The sequence below is a fragment of the Crocodylus porosus genome, unplaced genomic scaffold, assembly GCF_001723895.1.
Source record: "Crocodylus porosus isolate Cpor-Errol unplaced genomic scaffold, CroPor_comp1, whole genome shotgun sequence".
In the NCBI taxonomy this organism is placed as follows: Eukaryota; Metazoa; Chordata; order Crocodylia; family Crocodylidae; genus Crocodylus; species Crocodylus porosus.
In genome coordinates, this window is record NW_017728943.1 from 129647176 (window position 1) to 129669482 (window position 22307).

Below are 22307 nucleotides of genomic sequence, written 5' to 3' on the forward strand. Positions count from 1 at the left end.
TGCTCATAAAGCCGTGCCAGGGGACTTGCAATGACCTCGGCCAGTTCCTTTAGAACTCTAGGGTGGAGATCATCCGAGCCGGCTGACTTGAATATGTCCAACCCCTCCAGAAGCTCCCTAACTAAATCCTTGCTAACCCGTGGCCCAGGTGTGGCCCCCGGGGCCTTCATAATTTCTTTTTCAAGAAAGGTAATTATCTTGCAACTGAGGCAGTCTCCACAAGGCCTCTCTCACTGCACCCAAACCCAGAACCTCTCACACTGCAAGCTGAATAGCAGCTAAGTTATGTTATTCAAACATAGTGCTTCTAGGTGTTTTGAAGAGTGAGCCTAGGAGTGCTCAGCTCCCACCTTTCCCTGAGGTCTGTGCTTCCCTCTAGGTGCTAAGTCCAGCAACACCCTAGCAGCCATGAAAGCAAGCAGGCAGAGCTGCCACAGTGGGGCTACTCAGGTTGCCATTTTAAATACCTAATTCAGCTGCTTTGCTGACTGCTCACCAGCATGGCTGCATGGTTACCAGAGCTGCCTTGCAACCGGGGACGATAACATTCCCAGAGTTTAAAACTGGTAATGCCTGGCCATGAAGTGAAAAGTAGGAAGCTGGGGAACTTTAGAAACAGCATGAGTCCTGGATTTCTCCCCAGCTAACTTCTAGGTACCTACATACTTGAACTTTTCTGCATGTGCATTGCCTGAATCCGTGAATGTGCATGTCCCTGGGGCCACAGAGAACCTCTTCCTATCCAGATGTTCTTTGTTGTGGCATCTGTATCCAACTAGTGTCCTGTCTGTGCCTCTGGTTACTGTACCTTGTAGACTTTGGGCTTTGCCTTGGTCCCATTAAAAAGTAGTCTGTTGGAGTGTCAGTGATGTGGGGAGAGCCACAGGGAAGAGAGTGGAGGGAAGAGCTTGTGGTTTCTTTCCTGTCTGACTGGGGAGCCTGTGCTGATTGGCAGCTGTCTGTAGCTCAGCACAGGAAACTGCTTAATGCGTATCTGATTCTTTTCCCTCCCTGGGTTCCTGGGACCCTGAAATATTTGAAGTATTGTTGTTGAAGGTTATAACTTATAACTGTTTCATGGCAGTACTGTCCTGTTGTCTGCCCTCCCTCCCTCCTTCCCTTGCATGGGCTCATGTACCTCCCAGGTAGCTGAGAAACTCTCAGACAGAGAGCTAAGGGCAGAAGTGTAACTTGGGGAAGGGGAGCAATTCGAAGTGGGTACCAGAATGGCAGCTTCCAGGGAACCTGAATTTCTGTTACCACCACTGCTGAAGCCATAGCTGCGGGAGCTGGCCCTGAGGCAGCATGAGTCCACTTCCACAGCAGCACCTGCACAAGGAGGTAAGAGCTCACTCCCTACCCCATGCCACCCAGGGCACCAACATTTAAAGTTACACCTCTGACCAGGGGGCTCAGTTGCCACCACAGTTGTTCTTCATGTGTTCTTCAGTTTCATTTAAGGTGACTTATAGCCATGATTTGAGCTGGCAGCATGTTGAATCTATAAAAAAGAAATATCACATATTCATGTGCATTTGCTGTACATGAAACTGTAGATCTGCTCCCCCTGCTATTTTTCTTCCTCTTCCCTCTCTGTAGAATCACTTGTTCCTCCACTGTCTGTAAGCAATTTGCTCAGCTTATGAGCTATGGTAACTCTTGCCTGAGTATGCACTATCCCCAGGTAGCTATGCTAAGACAGTTGACACCTGTCTTAAGAGCCATTATGATGAGATTTTCGCATGGAGATGGGTCTACCTACATCCTTGGTTAACATTTCAGTGCATGGGGCTTCCTTTCTTTTTTCACACCCTGGTAACAAGGTATTTAGCAGGATTTTCAGATTCACTGGACTTTGAGAGGTTGTGCTGTGAGTACTTCTCCTATGGCCTGTGAACTTGCAGCCTCTGGGCAATCAACTATGTGCCTTAGCACCTGTACTGCCCCAGCACCCAATGCATAGTACTGAACTGTCCTTGTACTTCTAACCGTGGCCAGTTCCTAGCATGCCACAAATTAAGCCTTACATCTTCCCCGAGTGCCACTCTGATTCCCCTACCTGATCTATTGCTCTGCTCTGTGTTCCCTGCCTGTCTGGACTAAAGCAACTGGTTTGCCCACCCAAGGCTGTGTCAGGAACTTCCTTGTGTCTCTTTGTATAGCATGTATGGGATTTGTAGCTTACATCACTCCCATTCTTTGTACCTAACTCACCCCAGTCCCAGAAACCTAAGCACCTAACTCCAGACTGAGAAGCCCACTGGGCATCTGCATGCTTAGAGTTAGTTGGTACAACACCTTAAACTCTTTGTGAATTTAATCACAAGACAACGCCCAGGTGTAGTGTTATAAGGCTAGCCCTAATTAGGGTGGAGTAATAGCAGAATGTAGTTCATTTGCAGGCTGTTTGCAGGACTCTACTTGCCATTATAACTTTCCAGAAGTTAGTTAATAGGGGGGATTTAATTAAATGGGGCAGGGGCATTCCCCCAGGAATGTATTTGCCTAGGGATGGAGTTTTAGAGGGGGTTTCTCAGTGAGGCATTCCCCAGATCTATTTCCCCAACAACATTTATTTTCATAGTGGCGTTTCCCTTTCAACGGACTGAAGAGTCAAAATCAGAGTTTCCTCACCCTTCCACCCCTCATCCCCTGGGAGAGGAAGAACTAATTTACAGAATGATGCTTCTGCTCAGACTGAGAGGACTATTCTGTTTTCATATAACTTGTACTGCATTGAGCAGGATACAGACATTTCACTAATATGGCTGTTGTAGTGGAATTGTTGGATGTATCCCTTACTCCATATATACTAAATGAAGTAAAATAGAGAACAGAGACTGGCTTCTACTGTATAAATATAGACTGCAGTTAGCCAATAGGCACTGTTAATCTTTTTGGTGTATACAGAGATTGTCTAGTCCAGGGGTAGCCAACCTGTGGCACACATGCTACAAGTGGCATGGGCATCTTCTGGTATGGCACCTCAGAGAGGGAGCACACCGTGCAGCAGGAGATAGGGGAGGGATCAGAAAGCAGAGCAGCAGATCAGGTAGGGAGCACAGGACAAGGAGCAAAAAACAGCATCATTATCAGGCAGGGAACACAGAGCAGAGAGCAGAGCAATAGATCAGGTAGGGGAATCAGAGTGGCACTCGGGGAAGATGTAAGTCTTAATTTGTGGCATGCTTGCCAGAAAGATTGGCCCTCACTGGTCTAGTCATTGATTAAAACAAAGGCAGCTTCATTTCTTAAGACTCATTTTGATATTAACCTCTATTTTCCTCTATCTTCAGTTTTCCCCTCTATAAAGCAAGGTTTAAAAACCTCTGCCTGCTTCAAAATGTGTTTAAAATTGCTGAGCTGTGTTGATATCTTAAATGAGAGCCATAGAGTAGTACAAAGGGGGCTTATTAAAATCTAGAAAGTCAGTGTTGCTCCTTTTAACTCTGTTATTTTCCTGGAGTCTCAGAGATACCCTATGATGAGCCCTGATCCCCCTCAGTTTCATCTAAGTTTAACCCCACTGTTCAGCTGGACAACTGGACTCCCTGTAGAGCAGGGGTTAGATAGGAATAACATGTATCCTCCAAAGTACTCTTTAAAGCTATGCCTACTTGTACTCCCAAACTAAGATGATGAACCCACAGAGTTTATACAGCTGACCTTAATCTCATCATCCCTTTCCTTCCTTGTCTTCTCTGGCAGATGTGCGCAGTGTAATCCTCACAATCATGCTGAAAATTGAATCAGTTATGGTGAATTCAGAGTGATACTGTGCTCTACCAACAGTTGCAATAAGGGAGTTCATAGCCCAAATATTGAGTGTTCCTCTCACTCAGTGTTCACAGAATGAATGACATGTCTCAATAGCTGTACAGCTGATCACAGCTGGTGATCACCCACACTGTACTTTATTATAATGTCAAAACATGGAAGGTGTCTGGGTTTTTTTGCCAGCCTCTGTAGCCTGGGGCCTGATCTGTTTCCTAAAACCTTATGAGGAAATATTCACCTAACAGTTTCCCTGATGTTGTGACAGGAAGACACTCTTCCTCTGGTATTTATCAGTGGCATTTTATAGAGGTGTTTTTATAGGGTGCTTTGACTGCAGGTTTGAAAGGGGGATGATCTTTCGGCCTCTTTGGGATGGCCCCGGAAGTCCCTTCTGGTCTTTGGTTCCTATATGCCCATGTTGCTGACTCCCTACTCTGCAAAATGATTGCAGCTGGAGAAGGGTCCCCATTTGTCACACTGTTAAGGCTGGTACCAGAAGAGGGCGGTGCAGGACAACAAAAACCAAAGCCCTGGCCAATTCAGTCTAATAGTTGTGGTTCCAAACCCTTTGCTAGAACCCCACATTGCATGGGATTAATGAGTCCCCTTGCCCCATGTTAGCAACATCTTTCTTTATTTCTATCCATTTCCACTTTCCTGTCCTCCTCTCTGCCCACCCCCCCCATTAGATTTTGCTCCTCTCATTCCCTCTCTCTCTGTTATTTCATTTACCAAGAAGATTGCATGCTGTTCAAAGGGAGTAGACATCCCCAGTTATCCTCATGCTCAGGGCTGAGCTGAAGGCTCTCTGGGTTGGGGAATGACGGGTTGAACACTATAATTGCAGGGAGGGGAAGCAAGTAGCTTTTGAGGAACCACCTGCCTAGTATGAGCACATTGGCTGTAGTATTAGAAGTTATTAGGTAAATCTGAGGTCACACATAGCCCTCCCCTCCCACCAAAGCTTCTGTTTCCTGATGCACCTATATTGCTATAGTTAACAGGCTACAATTTTTAACATGGAGCACCCTTAACTATGGATATATGCATATCACAAAACTCTCCTGATTAAACATATGCCCCTATCATGGGTGGATCTAAGATTTTGAAAAGTGGGGTACAGGTGGTGTGGTACATCATCACATATAACACAGCACATTTTTCTCCACTTAAAGACAAACTAGATGCTTTACTAATATGCTAGGGGGCTAGTACTATATTATTCAGTTTAAGAGTATAGAAAAACCTCCTATAACTACTGTAATGTGCACTAATTTGCTAGATTATATATAAAGTTTTTAAAAATACAATAAACTAGGCAAAATAGTCAAAAGATATTGTGTCAATAGTCCTGTAGTCATTATAGTTAAATACACATCTCTTATCCAGATTCATAAAACAAAGCCTTCCTGAGCACCTTGACCATGCCTCCAATACTTCACTGTCAGTCATTTCTACACCTGAGTTAATATTCTACACCTGCTGCCTGAATAGCAATGCCACTGCCCCTCCCAGGCAGATGATTTTAAAGTTTAAGTGGAGCAGGAATCAAAGGGGAGCACAACTGCAGTAGGGCACCCCCACTGGATCTGCCCCTATGATCCATGCCCCAATCAAGTGACACCACTTTGAAAACTTGGCTGCTTCTCTTGCCTGACTGTGCCTTTTGGTTTCCATGGAAGAGCTGAAAGCTGAAGTCGCTGGATACTGGATATATGCCTGAATAACTCTTTTTTACTAAGACTCTTTGCTTTATCTTACTTGTCAGGACCTATGGGGCAGGGTGTAAAAAAAACAAGATGTGGAGTGACAGAAATGGTTTAGAATATCAGAAACCATTTATCTTCATTTCCCCAAGTAGATGAGAGTCTGCTTCCCTCATAACCTAACAGAGGGTAAGCAGATTTTCTGGCCATCAAACCGGAACAGGCAGTCCCTATGGGAGATCTTCCTTTAACGACAGTTTCCCTGTAGTTGTTTCCACTGTGCAGCTGTAGGTGTTTTCCTTTCCATATGAAAATACCATAGTCATCTCAAAGCTTTTTCTTTCAGGCCCACAGAAAGAAAGTCAGGCAGAATCTTTTCGTAAACTAGTATGTCTATGCACTGTAGTTTGCAACCAACTTCTGGCTAAAAATGTCTCTGGCAATTTGGTAATTTACTCCCCAAGCCAAATTAAGATGCTTTATTTCTGTCCCTTTAAAGTGTTGTTGCTTTAAATGAAAAAAAAATTCCTCTAGATGTCTTTGAAGACAGGACCACTGTGAGAATTTCTGAACCCTAAAGATGTGCAAGTCCGAGGCCCTCTCTTACCTCAGTGTATTCAGATGCCTAGTTTTGTTTTGATGAATGAAACAAATCTTACAACCTCTTTGGGGCTGTTCTACAGAAGACTGAAGGACATTACATTACAAAGGAGAGATGAGGGAAACTGAAAACATGGAAACAATGTGTTTCTTTTAAGAACATTTTTATACATTCAGCTCTGAACAACATTTGGGGTCCTGAAGAACAGTAGGCGCATCTACATGGGATGGTAACTGCGCAGTAGCTAATACTGTGCAGTAGCGCATAATAGCACAAACAACGCTAATATGCTACTGCCCAATATTATTAGGCTACTGTGCAGCAGCATCACTAAAAAGGCATTTGCAGGCCACAAGTACTAAATAAATGCACAGTAATCACTGTGCAGTAGCGGTTCATGTAGATGCGCCTAGTGACTACGAAGGCTAAAGATACACAGGCATGAAAATCTTCACTCTAACTATGCTTATGCAGTACATACATGTCAAGTGTGGTTTGCAGAAGTTCAAACAGGTTCCATTTAGTTACATTTCCAGCAGTTTAAATTTTGGATTTGGGAAAAATCTGGGTTGGAATTTATGCCTCTTGTAACAATAGTAACTAATCAGATAAAGACTGATTATTTTTTTCAGTCAACAAGGAATTTTTTTCTTTAAATAATACAAGCTTTGTTTCTAAAACTGCTATTTCTCTTATTCACTTTAAAACCACCCAGCCCCTACTTCCTGGTTATATGATCCAGAATGTAAAGAAACAGAGCCTACTGCCTCCTAGTAATCTCATAAATTCGGTCTGGCGTACTTCTGGCATGGCAAGTTCAATGGGAAGCACAGTTCTTACCTTGTACTGTTATGTAGAGGTATGTGAAGCAAGGCCATATCTATCTCCAGGAGTGCCCTTAGCAAAAATCTATGGCTTCTTCTATCAATGCAGTAAAGCCAGTTATCTTCTTTGTGGCTGGTCTCTCTCATTCCTCTAGGGATGCATTCCCACAGAATTGAGTCAGCTGGATCCTAATTTCAGGGGAGCCATTTCCCAAATCAAGACACTTCCACACATGTATTGGTACAGGCAAGAGCACAAATCTAAAGAGTATTCTGTATGGAAATCCCCACTACTCTACTCCAAAGCCCTCTTCTCTTTTCCTAAATAGGTTGGGGTTGATCTGAGGTTTGACAAAGTTTTGGAGCCATGGATCTGAATACCACTGAACTTTGATGACATTTGGATTCTTATGGGCCTGATGGTCCCCTCCCCCAGGAAAACTGACAGGAAGTTTCAACAGGAGGAACTCTCTGCAGAGTTCCCTCACTGTTCACGCGTGTAATCTCCAGGTCACAAATGCCATGGATCTTGCAGGATCTAGTCCTCTGTGTTGACTGTACAGCTTCTAAAATCCAAATATTCCAGTTTGACCCTAGTGAAATAATGCTCTTGTAGCATCTCTTGATGCAGCTGGCCTAGAACTGTCCTCATAAAGAGTTCCCCACAAAAACATTCCAACTTGTATCTGAACCTAATTTGCACAAAATGAACTATTCCAACCAGGAGGTCTTACAACACCTTCAGCTATCCTGTGAAACATGAATTTCAATTTCCACCCAAGAGAAATTTTGCAACCTTTGCATTCTCCTATGCCTGAAGAAGGGTGAGCATGCCCAAAAGCTTCCAAATAACGAAGTGTTTTTGCAAATATCTAATTGGCCTAATAAAAGTTATCACCTCTGCCACAAGTTCTGATTCCTTTTGCCTGTAGACCAATATGGCTACAACCTATATACCCCAACAAACATGGGCACAAAAGCAAGGTAAGAACAGCCCAGAATTGAATTAGGTTATGTTTCCTATATCCTACTTCTGCAAACTTCTCACTTGACATAATAACTGCCCAACCGTTCCCTACCACATAGAATCCTGGACATTTGGACACTTCTCTGAGAGGTTTTGGTGGAAGAGAGAACAGTGGCATAAAGGAAGCTGACTGTTTTTCTCTAGGAGGGAAGGTCATATGCCCTCTTTTTGCAGATCATGATGAATTCTATGCAGAGTAAAAGAGACAAGTACCATAAAGTGTTTTGTTTAGCAATATTCATCTTCCTTATCTCTACTACTAGTATTAGCACTTATCTACATGCAGGGATACAGTTTTTTAAAAGTGGGAAGCACCCCTTCCCTCCCCCCTGGGGATGTCAGGACAAGCTGCAGGAGCAGCAGCCAAGGACTTTTTTAAGTCCCCAAATCAGGTAAAAAATGCTCCCTCTAGGCTCTTGGCACCCCCTACACTCCCCTGCATGCTTAACATTTTTTTTCCTTCCTTTCCTTTCCCTTCCCATTCCCTGCGGCTGTCCCCAGTTGCTAGGGGGTGGAGGAAGCTTCAGAGCCACTCCTTTCATGGGCAATGACAGCAGCAGCAGCAACTTCTTTCTCTCTGAGTTTGCTAGAAGGCTGGTGTGAAACACTCAGGGGGACTAGGCAGGAAGAGGGAACCCACCTGCCACCACCACTGCCATTGTCCCAGCTGAGCCTGGCTCCCTGCATAGCCTGGCTGCAGCAGGACAGGAGTGGCTCTAGAGCTTGCCCCTCACTGAGAGAGACAGAAACACCAGTGACAGTGACAGTGCCAGTGGCAGCAGCAGTGGCAGGTGGGGCAGAAGAGGGATAGGAGTGGAAGAGAGGGGATGTGCCACTGAGCATAGAGGGGAAGGAACAGAGTGGGATTCTTACCTAATTCAGGGACTTAAAATAGTCCTCAACTGCTGTTGCCATGAAATGGTCTGAAAAGGTGGTGCAGCCATACCACTGCACCCCCTCTGAATCTTCCCTTCCTACCTATGCATCTTTACACATGGTTTTTAAATATAGAAGTATAAATGGTAAATGGTTCTGCAGAACCATGTATCTTGGATAGACCAGTGTTATTATCTCAATACCTCAGTTCCCTTCATGGTACTTTAGCACTAACATGGTCACTGAATGCTCCCAGAGGAATGGAGATCCAGAATTGGCTTTGAAATCTACAGCTCTGAACCGGAGTGCACTACTAGTTCATCGAAGGTACTAATCAAAATGTTACTATGAAGGACACTGAAAGTTATGTGCACATGTCTATATTTACTAAAGGCACTGCCTCATAAGTACCTTAAGATAAAACCTTTGAAAAATTAGAGAAACACTGAACAGTGAGGTGTCTTGTATTAGCAGGATGCAACTAGTGACACGTGAATGTCAACTGTTAGGAGTTTGGGTTTGGGGAAATGCCTACACAGCTAGGAGAGTTTATCCAAAGATTCCTATAGGCCCTTGAATTACTCCCACACCAACTACCCTTCTCTACCTACCTCTTGTGTAACACACCTCCAGCTACTTCTCTGGTCTTCTATCATTGAAATCTTTTGCCAGGGAATGATCAGACCATTTTCGCTTCCTTTGTTGAATTGGGCTTTCATCCAGACACAGTTTGAGAAAATGCTTTCTCCAGTAGTCATTCCAGAGAAAAAAATGTAGGGAGGCAATAACTTGAATAACTTTTCTTAATTATACTCATGCCCATTCTTTAAGGATACTTCATTGAAAGCCCTCCCTTGGTGGTTTGCTATGGCTGCCAGAATGTCCGATGTATCTTGCTACTCCTGTTTCGCAGCCTCTGATTTGTAGTGCAGACCAAAAAGCTGCATCATAAGTGACTATATATTGCTGCAGGCTGTTGTTACATGACCACATATAATAGTGGAAAAGAGGCTTTATTTCTATCTTCTTTGTTTTGAGTGGCTAAGCTTCCCACGCAACACAGAACTTCCAGCAATGTTGCCAACAAATTAACTCAGCTTTCATTGTTTAAGAACACATCTGCATTACAAAATGTTATCGAATTCAAATTTGATTTGCAATCCATTGAATTGGTATCAAGAGGTTAACCAGGTCTGAGTGCTCATGTAGACCGGTGGTCAACACTGTGTCAGCTAGTGCTGGTTAAACCCTGAACCAGCTAAATATATCAATTGAGTGCTGCTGTTCAGGCATTCTAAGATAAATGGTCCATAGACCCAAGTTTTTCCTCCATCTCCTTAGAGCCCACTTACCTAAGATTAGCACAAGGCTCTGACACCTACCTCGTCCACTCTGTGAACCAAACATTTCTATATTGTCATGAAATGTGATCGTTTTTAGTTTTGATAAGCAACGGAGTGCTATGGTCTTCCAACAAAACAGATCATCGACACAAAATGATCTGAAACAACAGCTTTCATCAGGCTATCAAATTGTCATTCCTAAGAAGTCTGAAGGTAATTTTTTTTATATAAAATTTGCTAGCAAGACAGCAATGAACACAAGATAGTCAACGTTCTAATAAAATAGTAATGCTGCAAGCTCAGCGACTCATAAAACATTTACAATCTTCAGCTAGTAAAGTGCAAACAAGAGATTTAAACACTGCTGCTGTTAGATGGATAGAAACATGTCAGAAGATGAGCTCGAAGATTATTCCTCACAGGCTAGACTGAGGTTCATTAACTGCCTATTGGTGTTCTTATTTTCTGTAATATGCATGGAGATGATCGTGGGTCTGACAGTAATCTGCATCCAACTGGAGGGCCTTGTGGCAACATGGTGGAGCAACTCATGGTGGGGTAACTACTATAAAATACCACAAGATTGCAACCTCCAGAGTAAGGTGAGTATAGGGAACCTCACAACCCTAGTCTCCACTGCTCTGTGGGTACCCCTTGGTTGAAGAAAGGCTAAGGGACGTCACCCTGATAGTAAAGCGTCCTCACTGAGGTGTTAGGCAGTCAGCAGCAGTTATTATCTGTTAGTCTCTGGCAGAAGCTACGACCGTCAAGGCACTGAATGTCAAGACTCAGTTGGGCCTTTGGATTCTGTCTCAGTGGTCTAAAGGAACGGTAGGTCTTGGGCAGCTTCCACTCCTCCATACTCTTGCTTAGGTGTATGTGTGAAGGTCTTGGTCTGATGGTCACAGGACTCCATACATGCAGATTCATCAGGAACCTGACTAGACCTCTTACACGCACACCATGATCCAGAGGATCGACAGTTGCCTACTACACTGAAGAAACATGGAAACACATCTGAAACAAACCAAAGCTTTAACAAATAAGTGAAGTCTTATGTGTCACTGTCCATCCTGTTGGGCTTCTAGTTTATAGTATAGTAAGTGAAACCCCTGCAAGTACTGAGAAATGAAACCCTGGCTGTGAAAACAAAGGTCCACTAGCCAGTAAGGGTGTGTGAAGCGGGCCCTATTCAATTCAGATTCGGATTTGACCTGAATACACATTTAGTGCTAGAAGCATCTGAGTAGTGGATACTGTTGAATAGCTTCTGAACTGCAGAAACAGATTTTGAAAGTAAAGGAAAGTGGAGACTATAATACTAGCATTCCACAAATGAAATATATGCGGTGGCTAGAGGAGGAGAAACAGGAAAATTTCAAAGGCACAAAGAGAAATGATATGTCCAAATCCCAGTGAAAGCCAATGAAGTCAAACAGTTCACTCTCCTTTATGTTTTTAAATATATGCTTCTAGTCATCTCCATGAAAAAAAAAAATTACAGTAAAGAAATGTAGACAATAAACTAATGGGCATAAAATTTGACTGAAGAATCTGTGTTATGTAAGATGGCTAAAAATGGCAAAAAGTAATTTTGATGCAAAAAATAGATTTTCATCAAAAATTAACATTTTTCATGCTATTTTCCCTCTCTAGCCTAGAAACTGAACATTCAGTCTTTTTTTAATCAGCTTTAGGTTTTTATAGCAGAATCTCTTACAATAAAAATAAAGAAAACAGATGACTGGAAACAGTTTTCTAAATTTGCACTGTCCTTGGGGAAAGAAAACTTGGAAAGCTTCCTATTTAAGTGAAAACAAACAAGGGAGCTCCCTAGAATTTTTAAAAAATATTTCACAAAAAGGTTTTAACAAGCTCTACTAAAGATACCTATCATGGCAGAACAAAACATAATAGGAAATCATTTATTAAAGTGGTTTTGTTATTTTTGTTAATTGTGTCATGCAGGTGTTGTCTCTTGGAACTAAATCTTGACATTACTGCTTTCTCTGAACTTCTAAATCTATTGTAGACTGAATGAAAGGCAACATAGTTAAAACTCAATCCAGACTGATAACCAGAAGAATTTTCTGAATATTTTCATATGTCTGTTCATGCATGCGATTTAGGACTACAACTGTGGGAGAAACACGTACCCAAGTCAGCAGGTTGCACACGCTAGCAAATGTGACAAGGACCAAAATGGTTAGTATAAGATCAGTTTTATGGGAAAAATCTGCATCAACTTTGCTTCATAAATCTGTGGCTTTTGTCCCATCTAAACTAGACTAGTAAAATGTGCTTCTTACTTATCTTTCCTTGGAGCTGAACAATACTTATAGAATGCCTAGAAGAAGAAAAACAGAGTTGCAACACTCAGGCCTCATTATCTACAGGGTGCAACAAAATTTGAAAAAACCCAAGGTTTAGTGGTAACCCCAATTTAGGTGCTGATACAAACTCAGATATGCCAACCAGCATGTGTTTACATATTTTGCTGACTTGAAGCCCTAACTCTCAAATATTTGAGTTCTCATTGAGTTGTTGACTGGTAGCTAAAAATATCTTCATGCTTGCACCCCTGCTCCTGCTGTTTTTTTTTTTATCCAGGCTCCTAGTTTAAAGCAACAATCTCCTAGATGATGTCAGCTAAAGGGAAGTTAAAGATTTCCTTCTTGCACTCCTCCTCAATATTAAGATTTTTTCCATTTCCATTCCCAGTCTTTCCTATTTCTAGTGCAATAACAACATGCTGCCTCACCACTGCCACTCATATTCACAGTGCTAACTGATGTGCAAGCTTGTAATAGCATGAGCATTTTTATTTCTCTTAGGCACCTAATGGAACGTACCCAGGTACAAACAAATACTCGGTACAAATAACCAACAAAGCAAATATACAGTCAAAATGAACCAAAGAAACTGGTATAAGAGTTATGTCATCCAAAATAGCTTTAAATGAAACTGAAGATAGGTATGAGACAAAGGACATATAGGGCTCATTGACACATGTGCTTTACTATGGAGTTGCCTTGTTAGCTCCTCAGTAAAGCATAACTGTTGACACAAGCACCTGTATTAGGGCACAGTAGATTAACTAACTCTGCTGTAGGATAGTACTGTCTGGGACAAGTACCACCCCACAGCGGAGAAGCTATGTGTGTCAAAACGTACATATAGATGGTGACCAGGACTGGTTGGGTCCCGAGGGTGCTACAGTGCAGGGGCTACCTGCCAGTTAGCCCCACACTTCAGCACTCTCATGCTTCTGCCATCCCCTCCACAGCACATTGATCCAGGGTGGAACAGCTCTGGGCTGACAGGGGATCAGTCTGCCAGCCCAGGGCTGCCCTGCCCCAGCTCAACGTGCTCCAGTTGTGGGTTCACATGCAAAAACTGCACCCAGGAGCAATAAACTCCAGCATGAACTGCATTGGACCTTATTGCTACATGCTAATTGCACATGCACATGCATCTATGCCCAACCTTTGTTCCTAATGGGGTTTTGTTTGCTTTTCAGATGACTGTGACTGGTAAAGTTAGCCAATGGATGCCGCATTAAGCTTGGATGAGAACACTTCTGTTAGTGTCTCTCAACTCTGGAATCAAGAAAGAAAAACAAAACTACTTGCTTTTGAAGTTACGCCAGGAAAAAACTGTGAACGTTATGAGAAAAATCTCATGTACATGGCATAGAAAGTGTTTATGTGAGTGAATCACAAAGGCTCTGGAGGCCCAATTCTGGTTAAGAGCCACAACGTGAGGTACCAAATAAATGTGCATTAGGCTGCCCTAATGCACAGTAGCAAAAGCATGTGACTTTTTAGCAATCCTTAATGCACAGTAGTCTATTTTAGGGCTGTGCAAAGCTTTGGTTGCTGATTTGGCAAAGATTTGGCACGATTCAGTGGCTAAATCTCCAAATCTGAATTGAATCAGGAGACCCTTTAATCTCTCCGAATTGAATCAAAACCTTCTGAATCAATTCGGAGAGATTCGGAGATAGACACAGCTTTAAATGTTTTTTCTACATACCTCAAGGTATTGTGAATGCTGTAATGCTGGGGTGGGTGGAGCATCCCACAGGAGCACAGAGGGGTCCCCAGTGTGCTTGGCAGCAGACCCAGAAGTGGACCAGAAGCACTTCTGGTCCACTTGTGGTTCCCCCCAGCTCAGCAACTAGTGCCTCTTGGGTCTGGGGGGCACCCAGGGTCCCCCCACAGCTGATCGCCTAGGTGGGGAGGCATGGGGGGTGCCTCCCAGCATGCTCCCTGGTGGACCCAGAAGTGGATCAGAAGTATTTTCAGTCCACATCTGGGTTCACTGCTGAGCATGCAGGCCCCCCCTCCACCATCCCCCGTGCTCCTGTGGGATGCTCTATCTGCCCCAGCATTGCAGTGTTCACAAGCTGCGCTGGTACCTCAAGGTATTTAAAAAAAACATTGAAAGCTGTGTCTATGACCGGAGAGTGTGGTCCTGGACTATGACTATGTTCCTTAGGTCTTATAGTAACACTACTACCAGTAATGCCGATAATAAATATGCAATGATAATTGTTGTATTGGAAGTTGTGTTATAATTCCCACAAATGTAGGCTACTTTGCAAGCTTTTCTTTAAGCCTTGATTCTATAGAGACTGAAAATATTTAGCTTTTTTTTATTTGCCATTTCTCAGAGCTTCCACTTCAATTCAAAGATGTGTGTGGAAGGAAATCACAAAAATACATTTTTAAAAATAAACTTCCAAAATGGATTTCATTTTGACCCACATACTAAGTTTAGGCAGATTCTCATTTTATCCCATTTTGCGTTTTTGTAATTCTAAAAGACAGATTTAACACACTCAGTATCCTGCATTTTTCTCTGTAAATTCGAGTGCCATATGTGAGGTGCCATGTTGCAACAGAAACAGGAAAGACTGGGAAAGGAAATAGAAAATTGTTTAAAAGGGTACATTGTGGTGTACAAAGCAAAACTGGCATGGACATTAGGGAGGGTTATGCATGAGCAAGGAGGGCAGGATCAATTAAAAATCTCATGGCCAGAGACCACCTTTCTCCCTTATGTTCCACTTCAGTCCCCAAGGTCAGCTAAGAGCAACCTCCTGCAAGTACCATCTGTGTTGATTTTTACAGTAAGCCACAGTAAGCCTTTTTTCAGGAAAAGTGGCATATAAATCAAAAATAAATAAATAAATAACATAAATAACAAACTAAATAAATATCTGTGTGAGATTTTGTCTCTCTGCTTTGCTTCAAATATTTTAAACCTTATTTCAAAGGCTTTGCAATGGCCAAAGTCGGAAACAATATATCTTGCTGTTAATTCATATTATTTTATTGAAGAATTGTTATCTGTATATTATGTACAACACAAAAAGTGATGGAAAGTTCTAGTATAGATCATGCTGCACTAACTCTAATTTTATCATACGAGAGCCTTCTTCAAATCCCATTTAAGTAAAAGGGAATTTTTGTGTTGACTTCAGGCCTGTGATGTGTATAACAGCTTTTCATGTTGCTGGCTTATTTTGTGCTTAGAAGAGAAAGATACCTGTGTAATTATCTCCTTAGTGAGGCTGCATAAAACTTCTGTTGCATTTAATTCAACACAAAACAATTTCTATATTTCATGTCGTGGGCTAGATTGAAAATGGAGATAGTTCATCAACGCTGATCTGTGATATAAAAAGAGCTGAGAAGCCAAGGGTATGAGAGTGCATAAAAATGTTTTGTGTCCTGACCAGTACATTGCTTAAAAAAATTTTACAATCAGCCCCAATTGTTCATTCTTCCCATGCAGAAGATACTCACATATTCATTTTTAAAAGGGCAAATCAACCATAATTCAGTTTATAAACTGTGAAGCTGGTTGCGAATGTCTGGATGAATATTCATTAGAATCTCTTAATCTGCCATCGACTGTGATTCATTAGGCATATGTAAATATCACTCACTTTAATTGCCCCTAAACTGACTTAACATAATATTGTCATTAGCAAATTATTAGTTATTTGTGTAACTAATGGTACATTATGGTGTACACGTTAAATCGCCAAATATATGATTACAATTATGATGATGTTTTATGCTGGGTGCTTTCTAAACTATTTGATGAAATATAATGGAGTCGAATCAAATCTGGTATGTTAATAAGTTTTTTTTACACCTTGCTTACTGCTGTAATACACAAGCCATTTACCCTATCCACAGCTTTGATGGTTTATGGATTGCCTTCACTTTCTTTTCCATATCAAAGGCCGTATTGACTTTCACATGGCTACTTACCCCTTGTTTTACCTAATGAACTCAGTCCCAGTTAATTATTGGCCAAAGTGACCTAGGTTTCTGGGATATGACCTTTTAACTGAATGGCCTGTGCGGGGGGTGGGGGGGAGGGGGCGGGCAGATAAAATGGACTGTGCACTGCAGTACAATAAATTAATGGCATTTTATATGGAAGCTTTAGTTGATTCATGCTGAAGCCTTATTTAATTTCCTCCAATTCCTGATAACCTTCTTGGGTGCCATATATGCACATTTTTTAAACTCATTGGGGTTTTTTAGGAGAGGGAGTCTTATTTTGGTTATTGGATTCATTGACGCTTCAGCATTCCTAATGGTTACAAATCACCCATGTGGCTTGGAAAAATGAATGCAAAGCTGAAGAAATGAAGGCAAAGTTTGAAATTAACATTTTTTAAAGTTTTTTGATTGTCAGACTGATAATGCTAGAAATATGTTTGTGCAGAATGAATTAATCGTGTCCTCAAAGGCTTTTAGTAGGTTCTGTTCCTACATGCTAGTACATTTATGGGACTGTTGATGTTTATAGACCCAAGAAATTAAAAAAGGGCAATTTCCCATTTCCATTCTTGATAACCCTTTAAATTAAGGCACCATTTATTCTATCAGGATGGATATAATAAGACAGCTGCTGTGTGTGTTAAAAACTGAGTGTGTATTAATATACATTTATTGAGAACTAAAGAAAATTAAAATGTAATGAATATAGATCCAGCTGCAAATTAATACAAGGTCTCCAAAGGAATATACAGGGTAACCAAATGGTACTCAGATAATATATAGCAGGGGTTCCCAACCTTTTTATGTTGAGGACTGGCAAGCTGTGGACCGGAAGTAACTGACAACTGGCAAACTACAGACTATCAGTGACCGGCATTCTGCGGGCAGGCAGCCAACCCTTTTTTATACTCAGTTACTGCTTTTTATACTCATTATAAAAAAGGGTTGGCTTCCTGCCCACAGCATGCCAGTCACTTACAGTCCACAGTTTGCCAGTCCACAGTTTGCTTGTTTGTGGTCACTTCTGGTCTGGCAGCCAGCCCTCCTGCGGACCGGCAAACAACCGGGCCGTGGACCAGGGTTGGGAACCCCTGATATATAATGATTAGGGCTGTCAAACAATTTAAAATTTTGATCATGATTAGTAGCACAATAAAATTAGTTGCAATTAATTGTGATTTTAATCACACAGCTAACTACTCAAAATTATGTGCAGAAAAATGGAAAATTATGCAAAATTATGAAGGTACTTTGTATAGTTGGGGGGTGCTGTATGTGTGGGACGGTGGTTTGGAGCCCGGGGAGGTGGGGGGGGTCCTCACATGCCCTGCCAGGATGTGGAGTACTGTGGATCAGAAGTGAAGGGCAGCAGCAGAGCAGATCGAGGCCCCCATGGTGAGGGAGGGAGGGAGTGGGGCAGAGGCAGGGGTTGGGTGAATGGGGCCCGGGGGCTTGGGCTGATCATGGGATGGAGCTTGTCCAGGGGCACAGGGGGGGTGGGGATTGCTGCCACTGCATGCACCCCCAGGGGAGGCATGCAGGCACATGCTCCCCAGGATTTGTGTGAGAGGCAGAGGCGGGCTGCCTGCTGCAGGCTGCGGCTTTACACCTTTCTGCCTTTGCCCTAGGAGTTGCATGAGGCCATGATGTGCCTTCTGCCACCGGGTAGGCAGGGAATGCACAGCCAGTACGTAGCTCCTGGGGCAAAAGCAGCAGGGTGGGCACCCCATCTCTGCATGAACAAATCTGGGGGGCACATGTCTTCCATGACTCCCCTAAGAGTGCGCACAGCTGTGGGGAGCCACAGCAACCCCCCCGCACCTCTGGATGAGCTGTCCATGGTTCTGTCCCATGACCTGCCCCTGCCCTGGGGCCCCATTCATCCAGCCCCTGCCTCTGCCCCTGACACTACCCCACTCCCTCCCTCACTGTGGGGACCTCAGTCTGGCCTCTGTCCATTCTCTCTCCCCCGTGCACCTTCCCTCTGCAGACTTACCTGCTGAGCGCTGCTCTACATGCCACCGGGCTGTGTTCCTGGCTGTCTGCAGGCTGCAGCTGCTCATCTATGCCTGTGCCTGTGTGTGCCTGCTCCCCCCTGCCACGCTGCACCCACATGGAGCCTGAAACCGTGCTGCCACCTGTGTCCCGCTGCGTGGCCCAGAGGTGGCGGTGATGGTGGCAGAGTGGAGCCCAGCTGTGGGCTCCAAAACTACATGCATGATTAACACATTAAAAAAATTAACACAAGAACCAAGTAACACATTAATCATGCACGTTAACTGTGATTAACTGACAGCCCAAATAGCAATGGTTTAGGTCAGCCTTTCTGCTAATTCAAACTTCACTGAAGTCAACACAGCTCTGCTAACTTGTGCCAGTTGAGAATCTGATACTCCAAACTAAATTAGACATTTATTTTAACTTAAATAGGCACTCTTGTACTGCAAACAGCTATCTTTGTTGGAAATGGGGTATCTATTATTCTCACATCTCTTTGGTTTCCCTCTTTTCTATCAATACTCTAGCAAAGGACTTTAATGGAACAAATTTCTATTCTACATCTGATCCAAAACCTGATAAAAAAGAGTCTTTCCATGGCCATATGAAGAAATTACTTTGTGGTATGCTAGTGGGGAAAGCTACTTCACATTTATCATAAGATAACAGCGTAGAGTTGAACAGTTACCACAGAAAAGCTGAAGCAGTCTAAGCTTTCCCTTTAACTTACCTCACAGTAACTAGTTCAGGTGCCCATCACCTAAGTATGTGATTTGATTTAGTTAAATCAGCATAAATGCCTGTGTAGTTTTTATTGTCTTCAAACCAAGTCTCTTTTATGTAAATTTTATTCAGGGAGGAATAAATTTAAACTACACTAAAATAAAACAGTTAAAATAAAATAAGATTTTTTGTAGGGATTTTCACTGATTTAATGAATCAGTTGCATATTTGTGTTGTTACACTCCATAGTATATGAACCAAACATATGACTTATATGTAATCAAGACTTAAACACAAAGAGGCAAATATTTTCAATGAGCTTCTAACAGATTAATGACAGATTAATTCACATACATTTTTGTTTGAATAATTTTAAATAATGAATAAAAGAAAAGGAAAAATACATAATTGTATGTTAGAATTATTTGCAAATAAAATATATTTGAATGTAATAGGAAGAGAGCTATAAAAGTTGTATAAATGTTTATTAATACTTAGTAAGGATAGAATTAATTGTTCTTGCATAGTCAAATTATTCAGGCTCTCTAGGCCTACCCTGAAACACACTGAAGGCAGTAGAAAGTCTTCCATGTAGCTGATGTTGATGGAGTACAGAGAAAATAGAGAAGCAAAATCTCTCTCTTCAAGCCAGGACTGGTACCTAGCTTCTGCACCTCCAAGGCAGAAGTGTATACTAACATGTGATATCACTGATTTTCCATAAAGGCAGATTTGGAAACTCACATATACTCTTGCTTTTTGAACACTTCTAGTGTACCCTTTATTGCTGGATTATATGGAGACTATTTCTCTAGGACAAATGTGGTGGACACTGTACAGAAATACAAGACCCTGATTTTCAGGCGGCGCTTACCCCCTGCAATCCCCATGACATATAGCCAACTAAAATGTGGCCTAATACATGTGAGATATTTCCTGCTATCTGGGCTGTGGGTGAGTGGGCTGGAGAGCTCACTGGAGACAGTGGTAGCCACAGGCCTGTTTCTCCTTCTAGTATCTGCTCCCTGCCTCTCCCAACCCACCCACCCTAGGGTGTCCCTGCTGGCCATGAACAGGCTCTGGAAGGAGGAATCTGTGCTGCCACTGCTGCCCCAAGTAAGCCTGGCATCCCATATAGCTACCCTCCACACCCTCAGTTGGAGCAAGCCAGGAGCAGCAGTGCTTCCCCCTTCCTCCCCTGCCATCCCCAACTTCCTTTGCATGTCTGTTTCCTCCCTGGCTCCCCAGTATCTCCCACCAGCTCCAGCTATACCTTACTGCTTCCCCACCATCTAAAGGGCAGTGTGCCACACCTCACTTCAGCAAATCTTGGATTCACCTATGCTCCAAAACATGCTGAACTCAATTTCCCATTGACTGAAGTATTTTCTGATGACATCCATGATTTCTGGATCAGGCCCCATGTTTCTTGATTTTTTTTCAGATCATAAAGATATTTCCTAGTAAAATCTTATGTAAGGAAAGCAGATGACCTTGGAAAACTTTTGTAAAGTTGTTCATTTTTTCCAGTCCCTAAATCAAGGCTAATGATGCTAATTTAGAGACAAGGCATTTTTGAGAACCACACTGAAAAGGCTGTATTATTATAGATAGCTTAGCAGTTCAAGTATGCACAGTCTAAAATTATGGAATCACAGGTTAAAGTCCTAGTAGGGGATGTGTGATAACTTACTGTGTATGAGTCTTCCTCAGTGCAGCTTAAAAAGATATAACAGATGTGCTTTTTGTAGACATTAGACATTTTAGGAAATTTTAATTGGCGTTTGTCCCCGTGATTTGTCTAACTTCTGCCTTCTTCATGTGAGGGTCTAATGTCTCAGCAACCCATCTCAGATATTTGACAGGTATCTGAAGTTAAATGGCAGCCTCAGTTCTTCCCTGCCAGTTGAGGCAAGGAGCTAATAAACAATGACTGGTTTATCTATTGTAATTTGGATGGTGACTGTGAAAGAGAAATGTTGTTCAAAGAATTACTGAACTTCCCAATTCATGTTTAATTATGATGTTGCAATGTTATGATCTTGCTTTAAACTGTGCACATTGTGCAGGCAATTTAGTTGCCAAATGAATTGTATTTGCAGAGGAAAAAAATGTTCAGACTTGAGGAGTGGGAATTTCCTCCCTCCACTCCAGAATATTCTTCATAGCATACTTCCATGACACACTCTTATAAATCCTGCATTCTTCATGGAACGGTCAGATCCAGTCAAAGACCTAGGCACTTCCAAGTCAAGTGTTGCAACACGTGGCTTTTAAATACCCATCCCTGAGGCAGAATCCAAACCTGGACCTAAACAAGGGCTAAGTTACTGTGTAGGCATCTCACTTGGATTTAAAAAAAAAGAATCAGAATAATCCTGTATGAAATCTTACACAGTGGCACAGCTTCAATGGCAGAAACAGAGAGTTCCTTCCTCTCCCTGCCACTTCCCTGTCTAATCTATACTTTCATATTCTGGACAGTGGAGATGCCTAAGGGGTGTGCAGGGGTGCACATGCACCCCCTGAGAGCGCTGGTGCACCCGCTGTCAGCCAGCGTTCCTGGGCAGGGGTGGGGGGGAGGCAGGACAGACTGCTGGTGCCCCTCCTGAGAGCGCTGCCCAAGGAGTGCACCAGGAGAAGTGGTCCCCCAAGGCTGATCCTGCCGACCCAGAAGTGCCAATGGTGTGCCCAGAAGCGGTAGCGATGCGCTGCTGCCAGTTGTGGGTCAGCAGGATCAGCCACTGTGGGGGGACCTTCCCCCCAGTTGGCAGGATCAGCCATGGGAGGGGCCCTCCCTGGGCCTCCACCCCAGTTGCTGACTGTCCAGTCAGGCGGCACCAGTCGCCCATGGTTCCTGGATACTCTTCTGGGTGGTGGGAGATGTGGGTTTGAACCGCTTCAGATTGTGGAGGGGATCTTTCCACTTCCTGAGCAAGTGCTGTCTAACCATACAGCTATTATACAAAAAATGGGCACCAACATAACCTCCACCTCCAGGTACAGTGGTTTCTTGAGAGGGGGCCTCGACCTGCTGGTGTATGTTAAGTATGCTCAGAGCAGGCCTATTGGACTGAGCCTCTCAGGGAATTTAAGCAATGATATGAATAGTTTCTGGACATGGTTG

General features: G+C 42.9%; 1 long non-coding RNA gene across 1 annotated transcript; it reads right to left on the minus strand.

The window, feature by feature from the left end:
* Window positions 1-546: 546 nt before the first annotated feature.
* Window positions 547-9731, minus strand: LOC109319319. The gene is made up of 2 exons (XR_002103481.1): window positions 9423-9731; window positions 547-1501 (listed from the first exon to the last, which is right to left on the minus strand). It is a non-coding gene; the product is annotated as an uncharacterized LOC109319319 (long non-coding RNA).
* Window positions 9732-22307: the final 12576 nt, after the last annotated feature.